The sequence below is a fragment of the Artibeus jamaicensis genome, unplaced genomic scaffold, assembly GCF_021234435.1.
Source record: "Artibeus jamaicensis isolate MK-2021 breed Jamaican fruit bat unplaced genomic scaffold, CSHL_Jam_final contig_469, whole genome shotgun sequence".
Lineage (NCBI taxonomy): Eukaryota > Metazoa > Chordata > Mammalia > Chiroptera > Phyllostomidae > Artibeus > Artibeus jamaicensis.
In genome coordinates, this window is record NW_026521847.1 from 1140763 (window position 1) to 1155578 (window position 14816).

Below are 14816 nucleotides of genomic sequence, written 5' to 3' on the forward strand. Positions count from 1 at the left end.
TTTGAGAAATCAGCTGACAGTCTGATGGGGACTCCTTTCTAGGTGACTGTCCCCTTCTCTCTTGCTGCTTCTAGGATTCTCTCCTTCATTTTAATCTTGGCTAATATAATGATGATGTGCCTTGGTGTGTTTCTTCTTGGGTCCAACTTCTTTGGGACTCTCTGAGCTTCCTGGATTTCCTGGAAGTCTATTTCCTTTGCCAGACTGGGGAAATTCTCCTTTATTATTTGTTTAAATAAGTTTTCCACTGGTGGCTGTTCTTTTCCCCCTTCTGGTACCCCTATAATTCAAATGTTGGAACGTATAAAGATGTCCTGGAGGTTCCTAAGCCTCTCCTCATTTTTTTTGAATTCTTGTTTCTTCACTCTTTTCTGTTTGGCCATTATTTGCTTTCTTCTGGTCCACTCCATTGATTTGAGTCCCAGTTTCCTTTTCATCGCTATTGGTTTCCTGTGCAATTCCATTCATTTCAATTAGTTTTGCCTTCATGTGTTTGTCTAATTTGTGGCTATAATCAACCAGTTCTGTGAGGATCCTGATCACCAGTGTTTTAAACTGTGCATCTGAGAGTTTTGCTATTTCTTCATTGCTTAGATTTATAGGCTCTGGGGCTTTGAGATCTTCTTGAGCCATTTTTGGTCTGTTTGCGCCCATTAAGTATGAGGAGTGGAGCCTTGGACTACCAGGTCGCTGGGTTGTGACACTGTATGTGGAGGTGGGGTAAGAACAGGGAAATGGCAGCCCCCTCTGCTGTTTCTTGCAGCTGGGTGACGAGCAGAGCCTTAGGTTGTTCACCGGGGCAGGGCCACTTAGGCCCCTGGATTATGACAATGTATGTGGAGGCGGGGTCGGAGCAGGGAAATGGCAGCGCCCTCTGCCTCCGCTCGCCCTCGTCCAATCGCCCACTCCCTCGCCTGTCTGTCCACACAAGAATGCGCGACCACAGTCAACCCGCAGCCCTGCTCCCTCGTTGTCTCCCCGCGGTCGCTCGCTGAGTTGCCCACCAGGTCCAACCCTGCGCCTGGATTCCGCGCGCCTGAGTCCGTCTGACCGAGTTTTCCTGTGCTACCCCGCTCTGCCAGCTGCTGGTTTTGCCCCTCTTACCGGTCAGGCTGAAGAATTTGTCGTTATCAGGCTTCCGAAAAGTTCAATTTTCTGTGTTCTGGCTGTGTTTTCTGTTGCTAATATTTCGTTGTCTCTAAACTTGGTCGTGTGAGGAAGCACAGCGTCTCCACCTATGCCTCCATCTTGGCGGAAGTTGCATGTCTCTCATGCTCAGATATCTTAAGTGGCTATCCTGCCTCCCTTTTGGAAGCCATCTCTCTTTTTTGTTTTCTACTGGGGTTCTTGTTTATCCTCCAAAACATAGTGGAAACAATTTTAATGTCAGGAACTTGAAGGGATGCTTGGAGTGAGTAAATTTGAAGGTGTAGTTATAAAATGCTACTAAAATATTTTCTTCTCTCCTGGCCCCATCTAGTTAGAAACATCCTTTAGCTTTGACTTAGAGCAAGTCTATGCGCTTTACTGTCCTGGTTTTCCAGCATTTATAAAATTAGAGCTTCAGCTTAACCTCTATGATAAACATTCATTCTGTGCCTTATGCTGTAGTGCATTGTTTAAATATAATATTTTTTAAGTTTAAGCTTTTTTTTTAAAAATAAATTTATTTATTTATTTTTTGAATTAATTGTGCTGTTACAGTTGTTCTATTCCCCCCTTCATTCCCCTCCACCCTGCCCCCCCAACCCCACCATTACCCCCCTTTAGTTTATGTCCATGTGTCTCAAGTCCTTTAGGTTCTATATTTCCCATACTATTCTTGCCCCCCCCCATCTATTTTCTATCTACTGTCTATGCTACTTGTTTTCTGTACCTTCTCCCCCCGTCTCCTCCTCCCACTCCCCTGTTGCTAACCCTCCTTGAGATCTTCATTTCTATGTTTCCACTCCTGATCTAGCTGCCCTTTTAGTTTGCTTTCGTTTTAGGTGTGGTTGTTAATAACTGTGAGTTTGTTGTCCTTTCACTGTTCATGTTTCTTTAACTTCTTTTTCTTAGATAAGTCCCTTTAACATTTCATATAATAAGGGCTTGGTGATGATGAACTCCTTGAATTTGGTCTTATCTGAGAAGCACCTTATCTGTCCTTCCGTTCTAAATGAAAGTTTTGCTGGGTAGAGCAATCTTGGTTGTAGGTCTTTAGATTTCATGACTTGGAATATTTCTTTCCAGCCCCTTCTTGCCTGTAAGGTCTCTTTTGAGAAATCTGCTGACAGCCTGATGGGGACTCCTTTGTAGGTGATTGTCCCCTTACCTCTTGCTGCTTCCAGGATTCTTTCCTTCATTTTAATTTTGGCTAATGTAATTATGATATGCCTTGGTGTGTTTCTTCTTGAGTCCAACTTTTTTGGTACTCTCTGAGCTTCTTGGAATTCTTGGAAGTCTATTTCCTTTGCCAGATTGGGGAAATTTTCTTTTATTATTTGTTCAAATAGTTTTTCCACTGGTGGTTGTGTCTTTCCCCCTTCTGGTACCCCTATAATTCGGATATTGGAGCGTTTATAGATGTCCTGGAGGTTCCTAAGCTTCTCCTCATTTTTCTGAATTCTTATTTCTTCATTCCTTTCTGTCTGATGATTTTTTTCTTCTTCGTTCTGGTCCACTCCATTGATTTGAGTCCCAGTTTTTTTTTCATCTCTATGGTTTTCCTGTGGAATTCCATTCATTTCCCTTAATTTAGCCTTCATATGTTTCTCTAATTTGTGGCTATAGTCCACCAGATCTGTGAGGAAGCTGATGACCAGTGTTTTAAACTGTGCGTCTGAGAGATTTGCTATTTCTTCATCACTTAGATTTATCTCTGGGGCTTTGAGGTCTTCCTGCGACATTTTTGGTCTGTTCTGGCCCTTTAAGTGGGAGGAGCGGCGCCTTGGATTCCCAGGTCGCTGGGTTGTGACGCTGTATGTGGGGGCGTGGTCAGAGCGGGGAAATGGCGGCGCCCGCTATCGCCGCCGCGGCCGCCGTCTATCGCAGCCGCCGGCGCCGGTCCAAGCGCTCACTCCCTCACCCGCGTGCAACCATGCAACCTCAGTCAACTCGCTGCCACCGCCTCCCCACTGACTCCTCCGTAGTCGCTCACCCGGTGGGCCGCTCGGTTGCTCACTAGGTCCAATCCTTGGTTTGGAACCCGTGCGACTGTTCGCGCATCTGGATTCCGCGCCCGGGTCGACTCCTTTGTAACTCCTCACCCGACGCCGGTTTCGCCCCTTACCGGTCGGGCCGAAGAATTTGTTGTTAGCGGACTTCCGAAAAGTTCAGTTTTCCGTGTTCTGGTTGTGTTTTCTGATGCTAATATTTAGTTGTCCCTAAACTTGGTTGTGTGAGGAGGCAGGCACATCCACCTTAAACCTCCATCTTGGCGGAAGTCCCCAAGTTTAAGCTTTTTAAAATTTAAGTTTTAAAGGTTGGTTGATTATAGGTATGGAGAAATTGGACATTGGAACCCTTATTCATTGCTGATAGGAAGAATGGTTCAGCCCTTGTGGTAAACAGCTTTATGGTTTCTCAAAAAGTCAAACATAATTACCAAATGACCTAGCAATTCCACTTGTAGGTATTCTCCTGGAAGAATTAAAACAGTTGTTCACAAACACTTGTAGACCAGTGTAGACACTTGTTCATATAAATACTTTTCACAAGAGCCAAAAGAGAAAAACGTGTTTCAAAATGTGACATGCACATACAAGTGATTATTATTTGGCCATAAAAAGGCATAAAGTACTACTGATTTATGCTACAGTGCTTTGAGGCTGAACCTTAAAAGCATTATGCTAAGTAAAAGAAGCCAGACACAAAAGGTCACATTGTCTGATTCCACTTACAAAATAACCCGGAATAGGTAAATCCATAGAGATGGAGAGTAGATTGGTGGTTGCAAGTGGCCTGAGTGGGGGAAAACGGATACAGTGTTTTATTTTGGGGAGATGAAAATGTTTTGGAACTATAGTTTCAAACTAGAGGTGGCGGTTGCACACATTATGAATGCACTAAATGCCACTGGATTGTTGTTTTTGAAGTGCTTAATTTTCTGTTATGTGAATTTCACTTTAATAAGAAAAACTTTATTGATTAATTCTGTGCATTTTCCTGAGGTAGGTTATACCTGAGTTTGCAGAACTTGGGTATAGTAGAAATAGCATGGGCTTTCTTTGCCACGTTGCTGGCTTTTAACTATTCCTAATCTCTTAATACAGTATATTAAGCACAGCCATTGTGGGTGTGGCACATGGTAGGACCCAAATAAATGATAGTCCTATTGCACAACTCAAAGCCTCATTTGTGTGAAACTGTCCATGTTTTTGAGGTCATGGAATTCCTCTAGTACCTGTTGTCTCTATAGGCCCATTTAGCATTCCCACTTCATGATTGGTATCATTTAAGTGCCTCAATGTAAACTTCTAGGGAACAGGAATTTTTTTTCTTACACTTCCAATGAATTCCACAGTTTGTAGCAAGTTGTGTCATGTATCAGTCAGGATCCTGGCAGGAAACAAAAGCACAGTCCAATTAGAATAATTTAGAGAGAGTTTAATAAAGTGAAAGTTAAAAGTAGGCAGAGATGAATCACAATGTTGCAGTACCCCAGTATGTACAGATCTGTGGTGGTCACCTCTAAGCCCAAAAAGATGAGATGAGGGAGCAGTTCTATAGGGAGAGCTCCCTCCATAAAAACTGATTTGCATTGATGTAGTCCATTCAGGACAACTTCCTAAAGCAGAAAGGGTGGGGAAGAGTGAATCTGGAAGGAAAAGAAAATGTATGTTACAATATACAATAGTGTTGGTTCAGAAGATGGGAGATCTGAGCCTTGGGCAAAGAGAAGGAATGTGTACAGTGCATAAGGTACTGTTTGGCAGGTTTCTTGTCTCCGAGCCCACAGGACTAGCAGCTCCTTAATTCTCATCTTGGAAAATTTTATCTCCTTGGGACTATTCTATAAGTTAAGGGAATTAGCTTAATGATGTCTAAGGTCTCTACTATGTTGATAGCTGCTGTGACTAGCTTCCTTTTTTTAATCACAAACAGGATTTTTAAAAATGTTTTATTTCTTGATTTTTTTTTTTAAGAGAGAAACATCAATTTGTTGTTCCACTTACTGGTGTATTCATTGGCTGTTTCTTTTTTTTTTTAAATTTATTTTTTTATTGATTATGCTGTTACAGTTGTTCTATTCCCCCCTTCATTCCCCTCCACCTTACCCCCCCTGTCCCCACCATAACCCCCCCTTTAGTTTATGACCATGTGTCTCAAGTCCTTTAGATTCTATATTTCCCATGCTATTCTTGCCCCCCCATCTATTTTCTATCTACTGTCTATGCTACTTATTTTCTGTACCTTCTCCCCCCTTCTCCTCCTCCCACTCCCCTGTTGCTAACCCTCCTTGAGATCTTCATTTCTATGTTTCCACTCCTGATCTAGCTGTCCTTTTAGTTTGCTTTTGTTTTAGGTGTGGTTGTTAATAACTGTGAGTTTGTTGTCCTTTCACTGTTCATATTTTTTAACTTCTTTTTCTTAGATAAATCCCTTTAACATTTCATATAATAAGGGCTTGGTGATGATGAACTCCTTGAATTTGATCTTAAATGAGAAGCACTTTATCTGTCCTTCCATTCTAAATGAAAGTTTTGCTGGATAGAGCAATCTTGGATGTAGGTCCTTGTCTTTCATGATTTGGAATACATCTTTCCAGCCCCTTCTTGCCTGTAAGGTCTCTTTTGAGAAATCAGCTGACAATCTGATGGTTAACTCCTTTGTAGGTGACTTTCCCCTTCTCTCTTGCTGCTTCTAGGATTCTCTCCTTCATTTTAATCTTGGCTAATATAATGATGATGTGCCTTGGTGTGTTTCTTCTTGGGTCCAACTTCTTTGGGACTCTCTGAGCTTCCTGGATTTCCTGGAAGTCTATTTCCTTTGCCAAATTGGGGAAATGCTCCTTTATTATTTGTTCAAATAAGTTTTCCACTGGTGGCTGTTCCTTTCCCCCTTCTGGTACCCCTATAATTCGAATGTTGGAACGTTTAAAGATGTCCTGGAGGTTCCTAAGACTCTCCTCATTTTTTTGAATTCTTGTTTCTTCACTCTTTTCTGTTTGGCCATTATTTGCTTTCTTCTGGTCCACTCCATTGATTTGAGTCCCAGTTTCCTTTTCATCGCTATTGGTTTCCTGTGTATTTCCATTCATTTCAATTAGTTTCGCCTTCATATGTTTGTCTAATTTGTGACTATAATCAACCAGTTCTGTGAGCATCCTGATCACCAGTGTTTTAAACTGTGCGTCTGAGAGTTTTGCTATTGCTTAGATTTATAGGCTCTGGGGCTTTGAGATCTTCTTGAGCCATTTTTGGTCTGTTCGCCTCATTGGCTGTTTCTGGTATGTGCCCCACCAGAGATTGAACCCGCAACCTTGTCAACATCCGGAAGACACTCTAACCAACTGAGCTACATGGCCAGGGTCCACAAATAGAAATTTTTTTTTAAAGATTTTATTTATATATCTTTAGAGGGGAAGGAAAGGAGAGAGGGAGAGAGAGAAACATCAATGTATGGTTGCCTTTCATGCATCCCCTGCTGGGAGCTGGCCTGCAGGGAACCTGCCTGCAACCCAGGAATGTGCCCTGACTGGGAATCGAACCATGATTGTCTGGTTCGCAGGCCCACGCTCAATCCACTAAGGTACACCAGCCAGGGCTTACAAATAGAATTTTTATACCTGTCACCATTAAAAGTCTGAAGTAAGACCTGGCTGGTGTAGCTCAATGGATTGAGCGTGGACCTGCGAACCAAAGGATCACAGTTCGATTCCCAGTCAGGGCACATGCCTGGTTTGCAGGCCAGTTCCCAGTGGGGGACGCACAAGAGGCAACTATACATTGATGTTTCTCTCCCTCTCTCCTTACCTTCCCTTTTAAAGATAAATAAAATCTTTTTAAAAAAAGTCTGAATTAAACAGATTCTTGGACTAGGGTCTCATATCCATCAGTTCATTAAGCCTTGGAACTCTTTTCATCCCCAGCAGCCTTTCCAGAACTGCTACCTTCACCATGAAGCTCCATGGTTTTCCCAGTTCAAACTTGGTCTTCTTCAGTATTTTGACTTTTCTAACAGAGACATCATGGAGTAGACAAATAGACTGGCAAGCCTTTTCCAGATCTATCTGGAACCAGTTTATTGACCACTTCCTTCAAGTAATTTGTGTGCACGTCACAGGTCATGATTTCCATAATCTTCGTTCTACATTTGGTGGACCTGACGAGCATAAGAAGTTTATCCAAATCTAATTTTTTTAACTAACCCACACTAGAGAACAAATAACCATTGGCAATCTTGAAATCAACATCAGCTTCAGTCATAGTCTGGTATGTTTATTGGTTTTATTTTTTAATATATTTTATTGAGCCCTGGCTGGCGTAGCTCAGTGGATTGAGCGTGGGCCTGCGAACCAGAGTATCGAGGTTCGATTCCCAGTCAGGGCACATGCCTGGGTTGCTAGGCCAGTTCCCAGCAGGGGACTCACGAGAGGCAACCACACATTAATGTTTCTCTCCCACTCTTTCTCCTTCCCTTCCCCTCTCTCGAAAAATAAATAAAGAAAATATTTAAAAATATATTTTTTTTTTATTGATTATGCTATTATAGTTGTCCCTTTTTTTCTCCCCTTTATTCCCCCCACCCTGTACCTCCACCTCACCAGCATTATCCCACCTTAGTTCATGTCCATGGGTCACACATATAAGTTCTTTGGCTTCTCCATTTCCCAACTATTCTTAACTTCCAAAATGATCTATTTTGTACCTACCATTTATGCTTTTTATTCCCTATAACTTTTCCCCCATTTTCCCTCCTCCTTTTCCCCACTGATAACCCTCCATATGATCTCTATTTTTGTAATTCAATTCCTGTTATAGTTGTTTGCTTAGTTTTTTGGGTTTTGGTTTTGTTTTTTTAGGTTCAGCTGTTGATAGTTGTGAGTTGTTATTTTACTGTTCACAGTTTTGATCTTTTTCTTAGATAAGTCTCTTTAACATTTCATATAATAAGGGCTGGGTGATGATGAACTCCTTGAACTTGACCTTATCTGGGAAGCACTCTGTTGGCCCTTCCATTCTAAATGAAACCTTTGCTGGATAGAGCAATCTTGGATATACGGCCTTGCCTTTCATGATTTTGAATACTTCTTTCCAGCCCCTTCTTGCCTACAAGGTTTCTTTTTGAGAAATCAGCTGAATTCTTATGGGAATTCCTTTAAAGGTAACTGTCTCCTTTTCTTTTGCTGCTTTTAAAATTCTCTCCTTACCTTTATCTTGCGTGATTTTTAAAATTTTTTAAAAGATTTTATTTATTTATTTTTTAGGTAGAGGGGAGCAGGGGGAGAAAAGGAGAAAAACATCAATGTGTGGTTGCTTCTCCTGCACCCCCCACCAGGGACCTGGCCTGCAACCCAGGCATGTGCCCTGACCGGAAATCAAACTGGCAACCCATTGGTTCATAGGCCAGTGCTCAATCCACTGAGCCACTCCAGCCAGGGCTAATCTTAGGTAGTTTAATTATGATGTGTCTTAGTGTGGCATTCTTTGGGTCCAACTTCTTTGGTACTTTCTGAGCTTCCTGGAAGTCTATCTCCATTGCCAGATTTGGGAAGTTCTCCATTATTTTTTCAAAAAAAGTTTTTAGTACTTCTAGCACCCTATGATTCAGATGTTGGAATGTTTAAAGCTGTCACAGAGGTTCCTGAGCCTCTCCTCATGTTTCTGAATTCTTGTTCCTTCATTCTCTTCTGGTTGAATGTTTATTTCTTCCTTCTGATCCAAACTGTTGATTTGAGTCCCAGTTTCCTTCCCTTCACTAATGGCTCCCTGTACATTTTCCTTTATTTCAGTTAGCATCACTTTCACTTTTTCCTCTATTTTGCAATCATACTCAACCATTTCTTTTTTTAAAAAACATTTTATTTATTTATCTTTAGAGGAGAAGGGAAGGAGAGAAACATCAATGTATGGTTGCCTTTCGTGCATCCCCTGCTGGGAAATGGCCTGGAGGGAACCGACCTGCAACCCAGGCATGTGCCCTGACTGGGAATTGAACTGCGATCGTGTGGTTCACAGGCCCAAGCTCAATCCACTGAGCTACACCAGCCGGGGCTCATATTCAACCATTTCTATGAGCATCCTGACTACCAGTGTTTTGAACTCTGCATCTGATAGGTTGGCTCTTTCTTCATTGCTTAGTTCTATTTTTTGAACTTTGATCTGTTCCTTTATTTGGGTCATATTTCTTTGTCTTGGCATGCCTGTTATGTAGTAAGGGGCAGAGTCTTAGGTATTCACCAGGGCAGGACAACTCACATTGCTGCGTTGTGGCACTGTATGTGGGGGAGGGGTCAGAGAGGGAACAATGCCACTTGCTCGGTTCTCATCTGGCCTTCAGTTACCTCCCTTGCTACCCACAAGCAAATTGGGCCCTTGTGGTGCTGACTCATGGATGGGTGGGTTTGTGCACATTCCAGGACCCTATGGGTCTCTCCGGGGAACTCTCCTGGGAGGCTGAAAGTTTCTCCTGCCACCACAACTATCACAGAATTTTACAGTCAGAGAGGTTTTGAGGCATTATTTCCTGCACTGGAACCCCGGGTTATGGGTGTTACTCCCCAGTTGTTCCTCCCAGTTTTTCCACATGCAGATATGGGACTGCCCACTCTGCCAGGCGCAGCCTTGCCAGCAGTCCTCTCTGCCCCAGTTACTTGTCTCCACCCCTCCTACCAGTCTAGATTAATGTTTCTTTAACTCCTTGGTTGTCAGGCTTCTATACAGTTCACTTTTCTGGAGGTTCTGGTTATTTTTTGTTTTTAAATTTGTTGTTGTCCTTCTTTTGATTTCATGAGGAGGCAAAGTGTATCTCCCTACTCCTCTAACTTGGCCAGAAGTCCATCAAGGTCTGTTGATTGGTTTTAGAGAGAAAGAGGGAGAAACACTGCTGTGGGAAACATCATTCGATTGCCTCCCATATGCAACCCAACTGGGGATCAATCCCACAGTCTAGGTATGTGCCCTAACTGAGGACTGAACCCCCAACCTTTTTGTGTATGGGATGATTCTCAACCAATGGAGCCACACTGGCAAAGGATACTTTTCTAAGATTTTATTTATTTTTTTTAGAGAGAGGGGGAAGGGAGGAAGAAAGATAAGGAGAAAAACATTGATTGGTAAGCCTCTCCCATGCCCCCAGCCAGGGACCTGGCCCACAACCCAGGCATGGGCCCTGACAAGTAATCAAATGGACATCCTTTCAGTTCACAGGCTGGCGCTCAACCCACTGAGCCACACCAGCCAAAGCCACAAGGGCTATTTTTTGACCATGGCGCACATTTTGTCACAGGTAAATCCATGTCATGGAATTAGGCAGCTTTTGCTATGAACATCCTCAGTAATAGCTTCAATTTTCCAAATGCATTTCATCATTCAGCAGATCAATGAGGTTCACTTCACAAACACAACTCGTGAGATCATCAGATGTAATTTTGGTTCCTTGAGTTCTTATGACTAGTGTTTTTCCATATTTCTTATACTGAACATAGCTGGTGCTTTGACCTCATCCCAATCTTCCTCAGAAAAACAGATCAATCACTTTTTTCTTGCCTCCCTTTTTGCTGCCTTTCATAAGGTGAATGTTCATGCCCATTGCCATGGTGCTGCTCAGAGAGCCAAAAGGCTGTGAGTAGGTTCTTAACTACATGATTTTTAAATCTGATGGAGACTTCTGGTCAACATGGTGGCATAGGTAAACACAGCTCACTTCCTCACACAACCACATCAAAATTACACCTAAAGTGTGGGACAACCATCACTCAGAACCATGAGAAACTGAGTTGACTGGAAGTCTGAGAATCACAGAACTAAAGAAACCATATCCACCTAATCTGGTAGGAGGGGCAGAAATGCAGAACGGGCTGGTGTGGTAGATAAAAATATGGGAGGGAGACTTCCGCCAAGATGAAGGCGTAGGTGGAAACACCTTGCTTCCGTGCACAACCAAATCTAAGAACAACTATTTTTAACAATAATAAACAGAACCAAACCACACAGAAAATCGACAATACGGAGTCCAAAAAAAAACTGAAATGCTCAGCTAAACAGGTAAGAGGGGCGAAGCCAGCAGCGGAGCGGGTTGACCAAAAAGATCCCTGACCTGGTGGTGCGCAAGCAGCCGAAGGCGCGGATCATGGGCTAGCTACGGGCACACAGGGAAGAGGCGTGGCAGGCTGTCTGCGGTAGGTCATGCATCTGCATGCAGATAAACCAGTGAAGAGGTGAGCATTGAAACCGCAAGGCAAGGCAGGCTCGCACAATTCCGATCCGATAAACAGGCCGGGGCGAGTGGTGGGACAGGACGGACTGGGCTAGCAGAGAGGACTGCCATTGCTCCCTCTCTGACCCCGCCCCCACACACAGTGTCAGAAAACAGCGACCTGGGTAGCCCCGCCCTAGTAAACAACTAAGGCTTCGCTCCTCTTACTTAACGGCCGAACAGACCAAAATGGCTCAACAACAACTCAGAGCCCCAGAGCTGATAAATCTAAGCAATGAAGAAATTGCCAAACTTTCAGATGCACAGTTCAAAACACTGGTTATCAGGATCCTCACAGAACTGGTTGATTTTAGTCACAAATTAGAGAAACATATGAAAGCTAAATTAATTGAAATGAATGGTAATGCAAAGGAAACCAATAGTAATGGAAAGGAGATTGGGACTCAAATCAATGGAGTGGACCAGAAGGAAGAAAAAAATGATCAAAAAGAAAAGAATGAAGAAACAAGATTTCAAAAAAATGAGGAGAGGCTTAGGAACCTCCAGGACATCTTTAAACGTTCCAACATCCGAATTATAGGGGTACCAGAAGGGGAAGAGTCACGAGTGGAAACCTTATTTGAACAAATAATAAAAGAGAACTTCCCCATGCTGGCAGAGGAAATAGACTTCCAGGAAATCCAGGAAGCTCAGGGAGTCCCAAAGAAGTTGGACCCAAGAAGAAACACACTAAGGCACATCATCATTACATTAGCCAAGATTCAAATGAAGGAGAGAATCCTAGAAGCAGCAAGAGAGAAGGGGACAGTCACCTACAAAGGAGTTCCCATCAGACTGTCAGCTGATTTCTCCAAAGAGACCTTCCAGGCAAGAAGGGGCTGGAAAGAGGTATTCCAAGTCATGAAATTCAAAGACCTACAACCAAGATTGCTCTACCCAGCAATGTTTTCATTTAGAATGGAAGGACAGATAAAGCGCTTCTCAGGTAAGGTCAAATTCAAGGAGTTCATCATCACCAAGCCCTTATTATATGAAGTGTTAAAGGGACTTATCTAAGAAAAAGAAGTTAAAGAAACATGAACAGTGAAAGGACAACAAACTCACAGTTATTAACAACCACACCTAAAACGAAAGCAAACTAAAAGGGCAGCTAGATCAGGAGTGGAAACATAGAAATGAAGATCTCAAGGAGGGTTAGCAACAGGGGAGTGGGAGGAGGAGAAGGGGGGAGAAGGTACAGAAAATAAGTAGCATAGATAGTAGATAGAAAATAGATGGGGGGCAAGAATAGCATGGGAAATATAGAATCTAAAGGACTTGAGACACATGGTCATAAACTAAAGGGGGGGTTAATAGTGGGGACAGGGGGGGTAGGGTGGAGGGGAATGAAGGGGGGAATAGAACAACTGTAACAGCATAATCAATAAAAAATTTTTTTAAAAAGTAGCATAGACAGTAGATAGAAAATAGGGGGGAGGGTAAGAATAGTAGGGGAAATACAGAATCTAAAGAATTTGAGACACGTGTTCATGAAATAAAGGGGGAAATGGTGGGGGAGAGGTATGCAGGGTGAAGGGGAATTGGGGGGGTAATAGAAAAAATGTAATGGCATAATCAATAAAAAAGTTTAAAAAAATAAAATTTCAATATGTGTGTCAAAAATATATATATATGGGAGGGATATCTCAGGAACGAGGAGTCCCAGTCCCACACCAGGCCCACCAACCAGGGGGATCCAGTGCTAGGAAGATAAGTCCCCATAATTTCTGGCTGCATAAACCAGCTGGAATTGAGTCAGTGGAAGAAACTGTTACAGTCCCAAGCAATTTCTCTTAAAGAACCCACATACAGACTCACTCCCTCTGAGCTCCAGCACTGGGGTATCAGCTTGAAAGGCACCAGTGTCAAACGGGGAGAAACTGAAGTGTCTGACATCAAGGTGAGAGCTGAGGGACAGCTTCTTCCCAGACAGAAAGGTAGGCAGAGGCCATTGGCTCTTTTCTGAACCCTCCCCTCACAGAGCCACAGAGCTGGCAGAGAGGTACCATATCTGACACTCCATCACCTGCCTAACACTATTTGCCCTGCCCTGGAGATCCCCTGAGACTCTGTCTCACACAACTTACTGGCTCACCTAAGCCGTTAACAGTAGCTTTTCCATATGAATGGCTGGTCTTGGATCAGGCTTCAAACTTCCTAAATCCTCTCAAACAAGCAACAGGCAGCCTCAGTGAGCCTCCAGCTCCGTACCCTTGCTAAGCAGGCAGTTTACATTCACAGCTTGGCTTGACCTAGGAAATCTCCAAGCACAGCACAAGTAGTAGCATTCTCAGATTGCTTTACAGCTCAGGCAAGGTGGCCCCAGGGAAAACACAAGTGGGGGCTGAGCTTGGCGTGCACTACCCTGGGGAAACCCCAGGGCCTGCTCACCCAGTGGACGGCTACAGACAACATCAGAGCACCACCACCCTGGCCCTGCACAACTGATCCTCTGTGGGTGGCGGAGGTTGATGATCAGTGGTCACAGCCAGTCCTTGCAGCTGACTGGCCTGGGTAAACCTCTCCCACTGACATGCCAACAGCAATCAAGTCTCAACTCCAAGAGGAGGGTGTGGTCAGTCCACATGAAGAGTACACCTTGAGTACCCAGCTTGGGTGACAGGAAGGCTGTGCCACTGGACCCTATAGGTCACCTACTACAATAGGCCACACTGCCAAGACAGGGAGTCAAAGCAGCTCTACCTCATACATAGAAACAAACATTGGGAGGCTGCCAAAATGAGAAGACAGAGAAACATGGCCCAAATGAAAGAACAGATCAAAACTTCAGAAAACAAACTAAACAAAAAGGAGTTAAGCAGCCCTGGCTGGTATAGCTCAGTGGATTGAGCGCGGGCCTGCAAACCAAAGGGTTGCAGGTTTGATTTCCAGTCAGGGCACATGTCTGGGTGTCAGGCCAGGTCCCCAGTAGGGGATGTGCGAGAGACAACCACACGTTGATGTTGATGTTTGCCTTCCTCTCTCCCTTCCTCACTCTCTAAAAATATGTAAATACGATTTTTAAGGGAGATAACCATTCTATTAGATGCAGATTTCAAAACACTGGTTATAAGAATGTTCAAGGAACTGAATGAGGACCTCAACAGCATAAAAAAGATCCAGTCAGAAATGAAGAATACATTAATTAAAATAAAGAACAATTTACAGGGAAACAATGGTAGAGTGGATGAAGCCAAGACTCAAATCATTGATTTAGAACATAAGGAAGCAAAAAACAACCAACCAGAACAACAACAACAAAACAAAGAATCCAAAAAAAATGAGGATAGTATAAGCAGCCTCTGGGCCAACTTCAAGTATTTAAACATTCACATCATAGGGCTGCCAGAGGAAGAGAAAGAGCAAGAAATTGGAAATCTGTTGGAAAAATAATGAAAGAAAACTTCCCTAATTTG